Source organism: Biomphalaria glabrata, chromosome 1 (genome assembly GCF_947242115.1).
Source record: "Biomphalaria glabrata chromosome 1, xgBioGlab47.1, whole genome shotgun sequence".
Classification (NCBI taxonomy): domain Eukaryota; kingdom Metazoa; phylum Mollusca; class Gastropoda; family Planorbidae; genus Biomphalaria; species Biomphalaria glabrata.
The window spans coordinates 46,032,661-46,044,949 of NC_074711.1; the positions used below are offsets into that span (position 1 = coordinate 46,032,661).

Consider the following 12,289-nt stretch of genomic DNA (forward strand, 5'->3'; position numbering starts at 1 on the left):
GTTGCTAGACCAACGACCCAAAGTGTGATGTTGCTGGACCAACGACCCAAAGTGTGATGTTGCTAGACCAACGACCCAAAGTGTGATGTTGCTAGACCAACGACCCAAAATGTGATGTTGCTAGGCCAACGACCCAAAGTGTGATGTTGCTAGACCAACGACCCAAAGTGTGATGTTGCTAGACCAACGACCCAAAGTGTGATGTTGCTAGGCCAACGACCCAAAGTGTGATGTTGCTAGACAAACGACCCAAAGTGTGATGTTGCTAGACCAACGACCCAAAGTGTGATGTTGCTAGACCAACGACCCAAAGTGTGATGTTGCTAGACCAACGACCCAAAGTGTGATGTTGCTAGACCAACGACCCAAAGTGTGATGTTGCTAGACCGACGACCCAAAGTGTGATGTTGCTAGACCAACGACCCAAAGTGTGATGTTGCTAGACCAACGACCCAAAGTGTGATGTTGCTAGACAAACGACCCAAAGTGTGATGTTGCTAGACCAACGACCCAAAGTGTGATGTTGCTAGACCGACGACCCAAAGTGTGATGTGGCTAGGCAAACGACCCAAAGTGTGATGTTGCTAGACAAACGACCCAAAGTGTGATGTTGCTAGACCAACGACCCAAAATGTGATGTTGCTAGACCAACGACCCAAAATGTGATGTTGCTAGACCAACGACCCAAAATGTGATGTTGCTAGACCAACGACCCAAAATGTGATGTTGCTAGACCAACGACCCAAAGTGTGATGTTGCTAGACCAACGACCCAAAATGTGATGTTGCTAGACCAACGACCCAAAGTGTGATGTTGCTAGACCAACGACCCAAAGTGTGATGTTGCTAGGCCAACGACCCAAAGTGTGATGTTGCTAGACCAACGACCCAAAGTGTGATGTTGCTAGACCAACGACCCAAAGTGTTATGTTGCTAGACCAACGACCCAAAATGTGATGTTGCTAGACCAACGACCCAAAGTGTGATGTTGCTAGACCAACGACCCAAAATGTGATGTTGCTAGGCAAACGACCCAAAGTTTGATGTTGCTAGACAAACGACCCAAAGTGTGATGTTGCTAGACAAACGACCCAAAGTGTGATGTTGCTAGGCCAACGACCCAAAGTGTGATGTTGCTAGACAAACGACCCAAAGTGTGATGTTGCTAGACAAACGACCCAAAGTGTGATGTTGCTAGGCAAACGACCCAAAGTGTGATGTTGCTAGACCAACGACCCAAAGTGTGATGTTGCTAGACCAACGACCCAAAATGTGATGTTGCTAGACCAACGACCCAAAATGTGATGTTGCTAGACCAACGACCCAAAGTGTGATGTTGCTAGGCCAACGACCCAAAATGTGATGTTGCTAGGCAAACGACCCAAAGTGTGATGTTGCTAGGCAAACGACCCAAAGTGTGATGTTGCTAGGCAAACGACCCAAAGTGTGATGTTGCTAGGCAAACGACCCAAAGTGTGATGTTGCTAGGCCAACGACCCAAAGTGTGATGTTGCTAGACCAACGACCCAAAGTGTGATGTTGCTAGGCCAACGACCCAAAGTGTGATGTTGCTAGACAAACGACCCAAAGTGTGATGTTGCTAGACCAACGACCCAAAGTGTGATGTTGCTAGGCAAACGACCCAAAGTGTGATGTTGCTAGACCAACGACCCAAAGTGTGATGTTGCTAGGCAAACGACCCAAAGTGTGATGTTGCTAGACCAACGACCCAAAGTGTGATGTTGCTAGACCAACGACCCAAAGTGTGATGTTGCTAGACCAACGACCCAAAATGTGATGTTGCTAGACCAACGACCCAAAGTGTGATGTTGCTAGACCAACGACCCAAAATGTGATGTTGCTAGACCAACGACCCAAAATGTGATGTTGCTAGACCAACGACCCAAAGTGTGATGTTGCTAGACCAACGACCCAAAATGTGATGTGGCTAGACCAACGACCCAAAGTGTGATGTTGCTAGACCAACGACCCAAAATGTGATGTTGCTAGACCAACGACCCAAAGTGTGATGTTGCTAGACCAACGACCCAAAGTGTGATGTTGCTAGACCAACGACCCAAAGTGTGATGTTGCTAGACCAACGACCCAAAATGTGATGTTGCTAGACCAACGACCCAAAGTGTGATGTTGCTAGACCAACGACCCAAAGTGTGATGTTGCTAGACCAACGACCCAAAGTGTGATGTTGCTAGACCAACGACCCAAAATGTGATGTTGCTAGACCAACGACCCAAAGTGTGATGTTGCTAGACCAACGACCCAAAATGTGATGTTGCTAGACCAACGACCCAAAGTGTGATGTTGCTAGACAAACGACCCAAAGTGTGATGTTGCTAGACAAACGACCCAAAGTGTGATGTTGCTAGGCCAACGACCCAAAATGTGATGTTGCTAGACCAACGACCCAAAGTGTGATGTTGCTAGACCAACGACCCAAAATGTGATGTTGCTAGGCCAACGACCCAAAATGTTTACTTTGTCCACTGAGACTCAAAGAATTTCTCATAGAAATGACTCAAGAACCATGACTTTGACATTGAATCAATAAAGCACTGCACCAGGACTTTGACATTTATTTTGTTAAGTGTGGCTGATTTAAAACAACAACAACAACATAGAAACGGATCAGGAAACAAATATGACGTCATCCAGCCGCGACTAAAAGAATGTTTTAAACTACATTTACAGATTGAAGGATCGATATTTACCACAAAAAAAAAGAGACAAAAAAAGAGTCGTTGGTCAAGCTAGCTACAGTGTTGCTCACATTAAAAAAGAGAAATAAAACTGGTTTCCCATTAAATTCCCATGCGTAACAAAAGGATAAACTTCCAGTATACGATTCATTGATTTTATTTCAGTACTAGATGCACAAGTTTCTGATCAAATTATTTCAAGTCAATTACGTTTTTTTTTTTAATTTTTGGAATGTGGCCCGCGACATAAGTGTCGGAAATTAAAATGGCCCGCAGTTCGAATTAGGTTGGGCATCTCTATCAGGTCTGTGTGTGTGTGTGTGTGCGTGCGTGCGTGTGTATAATAGGGAGAAAAATAAAATATAAATGTGAAGGTCTATCGACTGTCAGTGCATATCTTAACTTCTAGAAACAAAATGGTGGGTTAGATAGAGGGATGCTATTGAAAGTTCCAGATTAATTACACGAGATACAACACACACACAGACAAACTTTGGTAGACTCACGAGGTTGACAACATCAACATACACTGTCACCTGTCAGACATTTTTTTTTTGGTCTTCAAAGAATTCTCTTGTTATGACTGACTAGTGAACACATAGGGAGGAGGGGAGAGGAGGGAGTAATTCAATGATAACACAAAACTTGTGTTGACGAGTCACTTGACTGGGTCACGTCTGCTAACAAAGGTCACGTGATAATAGTTGTCTCACAAAAACAAAACCTTGATCTACAATAACAGATATCAATAATGTAATCCTAACTTTTTGATTGACCTAGTTTTACCGGTGAAAGTTGAAACATGTAAACGGCTTCATTAGTACTCAATAACAATAGCTCCGTTCATCTTTAACTCTAGTACTTGCTAGGTATATCTATAGATCTTTTATGTATGTATCATGTGTGTGCAGTGTGTTTACAAATGTGCAACTGTATGTATCATGTAAGCATGTTGGTATTTATGTGTATGAATCATGTAAGTGTTTTGGTATATATATGTATGAATACTTGAATGACAAGTAGACATAAAAGTTTCAAGAACTAGATTTCCGACCCAGTGTCACAGAAAAGATTGTGTGTATGCTTGCTACCCATGTCCACTCACTAAACCAATGCACTTAGCCTGACCATTGAAATGTCTTGGAGTAGATATGGACGAGATCTATCAGCAAGAACTAAGTGTGGGCAAAGTTTCATCCTTGACCCCCGAGTATGGGAGACTTCACCTGGTACAAATATTTAAACTCAGAGAATTTTTCGTCCACACCACATTGTCTAGCAGGCCATGGCAAAGTGTTCAAATCTCTTCTCATCCCCCGACACACACACACTCTTTGACTCTCTCTCCCTCTCTCTCTCTCTCTCTGACACACACACACACTATAATGACACACAATGATGTAGAAAAACGAAGACGACTTTGTTAGTGGACATGGAAACAAAAAGTTTAGACGACCATGTCATACGACTTTGTAAAGACTTTCCTATAGAGAACAGAACCAGGACGAAAGTAAGACAGACAAAAGAATAACGGGAAGACATGAGCTTTTACTTGCACTATACAAATAGTAACTAATTAGTAAATTAATTACTTGTAATTAATTATTCTGTTTGATACCGAAAATGGAAATTAATTCTTCAATAATCAAAGATATGGATTAAGGGTTTTGTCCCCTTAGATAATTGTACACGATATTTCTCCCACACCCGTTCTCTGATCAAATTGAAACTTTTAAACAGTTTTTCATTGCACCAAACAAAACGTATATTAATTTACAAAAGAAACAATAAAGTCAATTATTTATTATTGGTAAATACTTTTTTGTGTGAAATTGAAAAAGGGAAATAACTTCTACATTACTGAGATATATAGTTGTAAGTGTGGAGCTTATCCTCTTAGATAAGTTTTTTTTTTTTTTTTTTTTAAAGTATTTTTTTATTGTACTTGTTACTTTATATCTTCTATGCATGTTATATCAAATCAAATCTCCAAGCAACAGACAGAGCACATTTCTCTACGAAAAGCGATACAGTTTATAATTAAAGAAGACCCTTACCACGGAAACAAGACATTAGCAGGTACCTGATCATGCCGTTTTCCTCACATGTATGCATTGTATTATTTATTTTACTCTGAATTACTCGAAGTTTATGTATCCGATGTTACCGTGACATAGCAAACAATTTAGGCTTATACATATGTCAAAATAATCTTTTTATCATTTTTATTTTTTATGAAATTTTAGGTCTGACCTATATATTTTCAGAATGTTTGGTGCCTCGTAAGAGAGTTTGGACTTGGCTGAAGTTGTAGAACTATGTACGTGTGCCTGTAGGCATCATAGATCAGAATGATAAGAACATTAGTAGCAAGTGAATTTTCAGATGTTTAAAAACATATTTTATTACATTTTTAGTCTGTCACGCTAAACGTCGACAATGTTTAAACTTCACTCCAAAGCAGCTCGCAATTTTGTTTTTCAAAATTGTAATTTTCTTTTAATTATTATTTTATTTGTTGATTCCCTCCAGACACCTTTGATTAGTGTAGGAGCCAATGTCTATGTGGTGGTATACTTCTGATTAGACATCGGAGTCCAACACGGGAAACTGAAGGGACTTTGAGCCCACCGTTAATCAATACAGAACATTACATTAACACAATTTTTTTACTGATCATCTTTGTCAGCAATATCTACAAAAGTCTTATTGAACACAGGCTTATATCAGTGCGTGGGCAGTAATGCCCAACAGGTGCCTCCTTTGACAGATGTGACATGGTTCAGGTAGTTATTGGACAACAAACTGCAAAAGTTCCCATCTTCAGCTATGCCGGGCACGATCCGACACTGGGATTAGGTAACTATTTCCCGGACACCACATTGCCAACAAAAGAAAAAAAAACATTTAAGGACCTCAAGTTAGGTCACTTCCTGCAGGTCCTCTGATGACGTGAATACTAAACACGAGATCTCAACGGACATTCACAAAACACAATGGGTGTACCGCCACCGTCACCAGTTGACCCTCTACGTCACATCCTACCCACGTGACTTCCTGTCAGCTCCTTCTGCTCCCACCCACCCTCGTGCAAGCAAGTTTAGTGACACGGAACAGACTAATGCAATCGCCGAAATGAAAAGATAGCCCAGACAAGACAGAAGGAAACGGTGATGAGCCTGGACAATAGGGATGTGTTCTACCTGACCGACTGTGGTCATTTCAAGTCGGCCACAGCACAATAGAAAGGGGGAGGCCTGCAGGGTTACAAGGTCAGGCGAAGATAAAAGTTTCTCATGAATTCAAACCCACGACACCTCGCCGCGTATTTCCTGTTTGTTAGACTTAATTGCTGGATATAATTATCATTTAAAGGTGGCCAAAATGTTGACCGTAGTCTCCTATTCTGTGAGGCCAGCTGGTCAATCTCCAGCTGTAGCCTACCGCTAGTTGAAATATATTAATTCAACTCTTGACTCTCCGCATATTAGACTAGTGTGTATGTGTGTGTGTGTGTGTTTGTTCATACTCTTACAAGAAGTTCATTAGAAGTTTCTAACGAAATGTTTCAGCTCAACTGAAGTCACTCACAGATATACAAAGTTGGTAGGTTCAGATATTGTACACGAAATCAAACCATCAACTTAGTCACAGAGTCAACATGATAGAGTCAAAATGATATAAATAGTCAAAATGATATAAATAGTCAAAACGATATAAATAGTCAAAATGATATAAATAGTCAAAACGATATAAATAGTCAAAATGATATAAATAGTCAAAACGATATAAATAGTCAAAATGATATAAATAGTCAAAACGATATAAATAGTCAAAACGATATAAATAGTCAAAACGATATAGTTACACTGATACAAATAGCCAGACTAACATACGTTGTTTGTTTAAATACCTTTAGTCATTTTGTTTCCGTTTCTTTTGGTCTAACACCAAATTAAATTATTTCCAATATTCAAATTTGGCTTTAAAACGTTCTCTGATTTGTTTCAGGTTTATATGTTTACATGTTGAAAGTACAATTTCGCCCATAAAAGATGGCTGGTAAAGTGTCATGCTATTAAAGGAAATGTCATGGGCTCAATTCTTATATTGGCCATAGTTTCTTTCAAGTACAATGAAATAGAACTGTAGAGTTCACTGTCTATAGTTGTTTTTTTTTAAATGTAATAGAATAAATAATAACATACAAACATATGAAGTCTACGTTGAAACATACAAACATATGAAGTCTACGTTGAAACATACAAACATATGAAGACTACGTTGAAACATACAAACATATGAAGACTACGTTTAAACATACAAACATATGCAGACAAAGTTTGTGAATCAATTCAAACCCAATGTGAATAATGTGTAACAGCAAAACGAGACACTCAAGTGAATCTATCAGCTAATCTGCAAACCACATGTCCACTGCTGGACTGTGGGAATATGTTCTTGACCATTGTCCTGAGTTTTCCTGACCTTTTCGGCCCTGACTGACCCGGGTCACGTGTTGAGCAACGATTCTTTTACCTGCATGTTGCATTTCCTGTCTCTTCATCCCAAGGTCATGGACTGGTCAGTATGTCTAAACATAGAATGTGCAGTATGTCTAAACATAGAATGGGCAGTATGTCTTTACTATTAAACGGTCAGTAGGTCTCGTTCAAACGCGCGAGACTTGAAAGGAAAATAGAGGATTTCCTGTCACATACTTTCTCATCTTCTTTTCACAAGAGTTCATCTTGGAGACTTTACAAAGAAACAAGTTCTGAGTCAATGGAATATGGAGACTGTAGTTTTTTTTTTTTTTTTTTGGGGGGGGGGTCACACTCATCTTCAGCACTTTAATTGACCCTTCTTTACAGTTGTAGGCTTATCTTCTGTGATCAATTTAAATAGAAAAAGAAGAGAAGGTGATAAGTAGAAATATGGTTGTGAGATAATGGAAACTAAAGAAAAAACAAACTAAAATGAAAAGAAGAAGATTGGTAAAGATGTTGAAATAGACAAACTAAAGGAAGCCGTGCTGATAGATCACTGATGACATCAAAAATAATAAAAACAAGAGAAACAGTTTTAAACCTATACTTTACACAAAATAAAAACAAGAGAAACAGTTTTAAACCTATACTTTACACAAAATAAAAACAAGAGAAACAGTTTTAAACCTATACTTTACACAAAATAAAAACAAGAGAAACAGTTTTAAACCTATACTTTACACAAAATAAAAACAAGAGAAACAGTTTTAAACCTATACTTTACACAAAATAAAAACAAGAGAAACAGTTTTAAACCTATACTTTACACAAAATAAAAACAAGAGAAACAGTTTTAAACCTATACTTTACACAAAATAAAAACAAGAGAAACAGTTTTAAACCTATACTTTACACAAAATAAAAACAAGAGAAACAGTTTTAAACCTATACTTTACACAAAATAAAAACAAGAGAAACAGTTTTAAACCTATACTTTACACAAAATAAAAACAAGAGAAACAGTTTTAAACCTATACTTTACACAAAATAAAAACAAGAGAAACAGTTTTAAACCTATACTTTACACAAAATAAAAACAAGAGAAACAGTTTTAAACCTATACTTTACACAAAATAAAAACAAGAGAAACAGTTTTAAACCTATACTTTACACAAAATAAAAACAAGAGAAACAGTTTTAAACCTATACTTTACACAAAATAAAAACAAGAGAAACAGTTTTAAACCTATACTTTACACAAAATAAAAACAAGAGAAACAGTTTTAAACCTATACTTTACACAAAATAAAAACAAGAGAAACAGTTTTAAACCTATACTTTACACAAAATAAAAACAAGAGAAACAGTTTTAAACCTTTACTTTACACAAAATAAAAAGCTTTAGTCATTTTTCGTTTCTTTTGGTCTGACACCAAATTAAATTAATTAGAATAGTCAAATTGGGCTTCAAAAAAAAAAAAGGGGGGGGGGTATGAACGTTATCGTGATCGCCTTTTAAATGAATTTAAAAAAAAAAACGTTGGACGCCTGGAATTTCAACTCGAGGGTTTAGACCTCCTCAAGGGAACTAATTCAACTTATACCTCTCCATCTGCCAAGCACTATTTCTTTTCCAAAACAAAATAATTAATAACCTATAAATAATTAACTCATTGATTCTTTTTTTCATCGGTTCTTGTTTTGTCAGATACAAGAAATTATTGTGCAAGATTGGGTGTGAGACAAATAACGTGTACAAACTTTTCGCCAGGCACAGACAGACAGACAGACAGAGTGAGTAGATATAAGCTTTGCGATTACTTGTATATAACTTGTCAGTATATAACATTCACACTAGGGTCAGTATATCACATTCACACCAGGGTGTGTATATCACATTCACAACAATGTCAGTATATAACATTCACACCAGGGTCAGTATATCACATTCACACCAGGGTCTGTATATCACATACACACCATGGTCAGTATATCACATTCACACCAGGGTCAGTATATAACATTCACACCAGGGTCAGTATATCACATTCACACCAGGGTCAGTATATAACATTCACACCAGGGTCTGTATATAACATTCACACTAAGGTCTGTATATCACATTCACACCAGGGTCAGTATATAACATTCACACCAGGGTCAGTATATAACAATCACACCAGGGTCAGTATATCACATTCTCACCAGGGTCAGTATATCACATTCACACCAAGGTCTGTATATAACATTCACACCAGGGTCTGTATATCACATTCACACCAAGGTCTGTATATCACATTCACACTAAGGTCTGTATATAACATTCACACCAAGGTCTGTATATAACATTCACACTAAGGTCTGTATATAACATTTACACTAAGGTCTGTATATAACATTCACACCAAGGTCTGTATATAACATTCACACCAGGGTCTGTATATCACATTCACACCAAGGTCTGTATATCACATTCACACTAAGGTCTGTATATAACATTCACACCAAGGTCTGTATATAACATTCACACTAAGGTCTGTATATAACATTCACACTAAGGTCTGTATATAACATTCACACCAAGGTCTGTATATAACATTCACACCAGGGTCTGTATATCACATTCACACCAAGGTCTGTATATCACATTCACACTAAGGTCTGTATATAACATTCACACCAAGGTCTGTATATAACATTCACACTAAGGTCTGTATATAACATTCACACTAAGGTCTGTATATAACATTCACACCAAGGTCTGTATATCCCACTCACAAAGAGGTCTGTATATCACATTCACACCAAGGTCTGTACTTTTAGATTCACGCCAAGTCTGTATATCACATTTACGCCAAAGTCTGTATATCAATTTCCAATTGCTATCAAGGTCTCCGTATTCCTGTTAAATTCACACCCTATTAAAAAAAAAAAGGTCCGGCTAGGTTGAGGTATTGTACACAAAATCAAACCATAAACTGATCAAAGTCACAGATAGGATAGCGAGTCAAATCCTGTCATTTCCTGTGACACATACAGCCGTACAGTGATTAGCAGAACAGCACTGCACTCTGGCGGCCAATTCTACGGCTTCACACGAGACTCGATGGCCACAAAACAATAATCATTGCTCCCAGTGGCCGGCCCCCCCTTACACCACGCTATTCTGGCCGGGGCGCCCCGGCCCCTTACACTACGCTATTCTTGCCGGGGCGCCCCACCACGGAACAAATTGCTTCTTGTGTTTCAGGTGACCTTGCTGAGTACCGGAACCACATCCTGAAGGTCTTTTCAGGTGAGGTGTGAGCGGTCATGCAATCCGTAGTGCTCAATCAGAGAGGGGTTGGGGGGGGGCTATGAATCTTTGTCATTATGAATTTAATAATCATACATGATGTGGGCAAGAGGAGTAAGTGGGGGCTGGGAGGGAGATATGCGGGTGTTGAGCAGGGGAGAGGGTCAGCAGAGCTAAGGACGCATGCGTAAAACTAGGTCACCATTGATGAATACAAGACCTTGGTTAATAGAGTAGTGGGCAGTGATAGCGATCTCTTGTGTCTGGAAATAAATCTTTAGTCCTGACATGGGAAATGTTTTGGCTTAGGCCTTCACAATAACACATTATAATTTATACAATAACACATTATAATTTACACAATGATACATTATAATTTACACAATAACACATAATACTTTACACAATAATACATTATATTTTACACAATAACACATTATAATTTACACCCTGCTCTAGTTGCCTCTAATGGGTACCTGACATTAGTTGGGGAAAAGTAAAGGCGGTTTGTCGTTGTGCTGGCTACATGACACCCTCGTAAACCGTAGGCCACAGAAACAGATGACCTTTACATCATCTGCCCTATAGATTACAAGGTCTTAAAGGGGAACTTGACTTTTTTTTTTACTTAAATTAACACAAGAACACATAGTGTACGCATTAACATATTATACTATACACACTACACATTGTACACTGTGACTGTGTGACATATCATGAATATATTACCTCATCACTTAATAGTTTGACTTTCTTTCCTGGCAGTCTAGCAGTTTAAAAGTATCCCTAGTCATGTCAGTCTTACAGTGTCATGTCATACATACATACATACATACATATATACATACATACATACATACATACATACATACATACATACATACATACATACATACATACATACATACGTACATACATACATACATATATGCATACATATATATATTTATATATAAATATACATACATACATACATTTAAATTGTAGCAATTCTTAAACATTTCACCCAGTTCTTGTAATTTTCAAACTTCTTTATGAGATTCAACTGGAGACTTATGAACTCAATTCTTCTGTCAGTCTGTCTGTCTGTCTGTCTGTCAGTCTGTCTGTCAGTCTGTCTGTCTGTCAGTCAGTCATCTGTCAGTCTATCTGTCAGTCTATATGGCACTCTGTCTGTCACTCTCTCAGTCTATCTTTCAGTCTATCTGTCAGTCTGTCTGTCAGTCTGTCTAGTACAAAATGAGAACACGTTATTTCTCCTATATCTATTCACGGATCAAGTTGAAACTTTACATGATAAAAAAAACAACAACCCAATTAATGTATTAATTATTGGTAACTAAATATTTTGTGTGATATCGAAAAAGAGAAATAACTTCAAATTATTGAGATATAGATGTAAATATGGGGTTCTTCCCTATAGAAAAACTTTTTAAAAAAAAGTATTATATATTTTTCTTGTTTTGAGATAACATGGATAGAATCTTGATGCAGTTATCTCACTCTGCTGCCAAGATGAACTTGATCAACGAGGAGGTGAAGGTCAAAGGGAATGTGGAGACATGAATGAAGAAATGCTGACCTATGAATCGACATGGCTCACCCCGCACCGAGCGGAATGGTGAAAATATGTTGCTGTAGTTCTCTTCCTAAGGAGCGGCAAGCCTAAAGACTGAAGCGCTAAGATCAACCCAAACTCGTTTTTAAAACAAATAAGTTCGTTGTTTGCAGTTGGCCACAGTAACCTTTGGCCGCAGGATTGGTGAGGGGAGAAACAACAGCCACAGT

The 12,289-nt window shown here is 38.1% G+C and overlaps 1 long non-coding RNA gene across 1 annotated transcript; it reads left to right on the forward strand.

The window, feature by feature from the left end:
• The first annotated feature begins 4,708 nt into the window (after positions 1–4,708).
• LOC106065249 (uncharacterized) lies at positions 4,709–6,874 on the forward strand. The gene is made up of 3 exons (XR_008778868.1): positions 4,709–4,795; positions 4,984–5,036; positions 6,728–6,874. It is a non-coding gene; the product is annotated as an uncharacterized LOC106065249 (long non-coding RNA).
• The last annotated feature ends 5,415 nt before the right edge of the window (positions 6,875–12,289 follow it).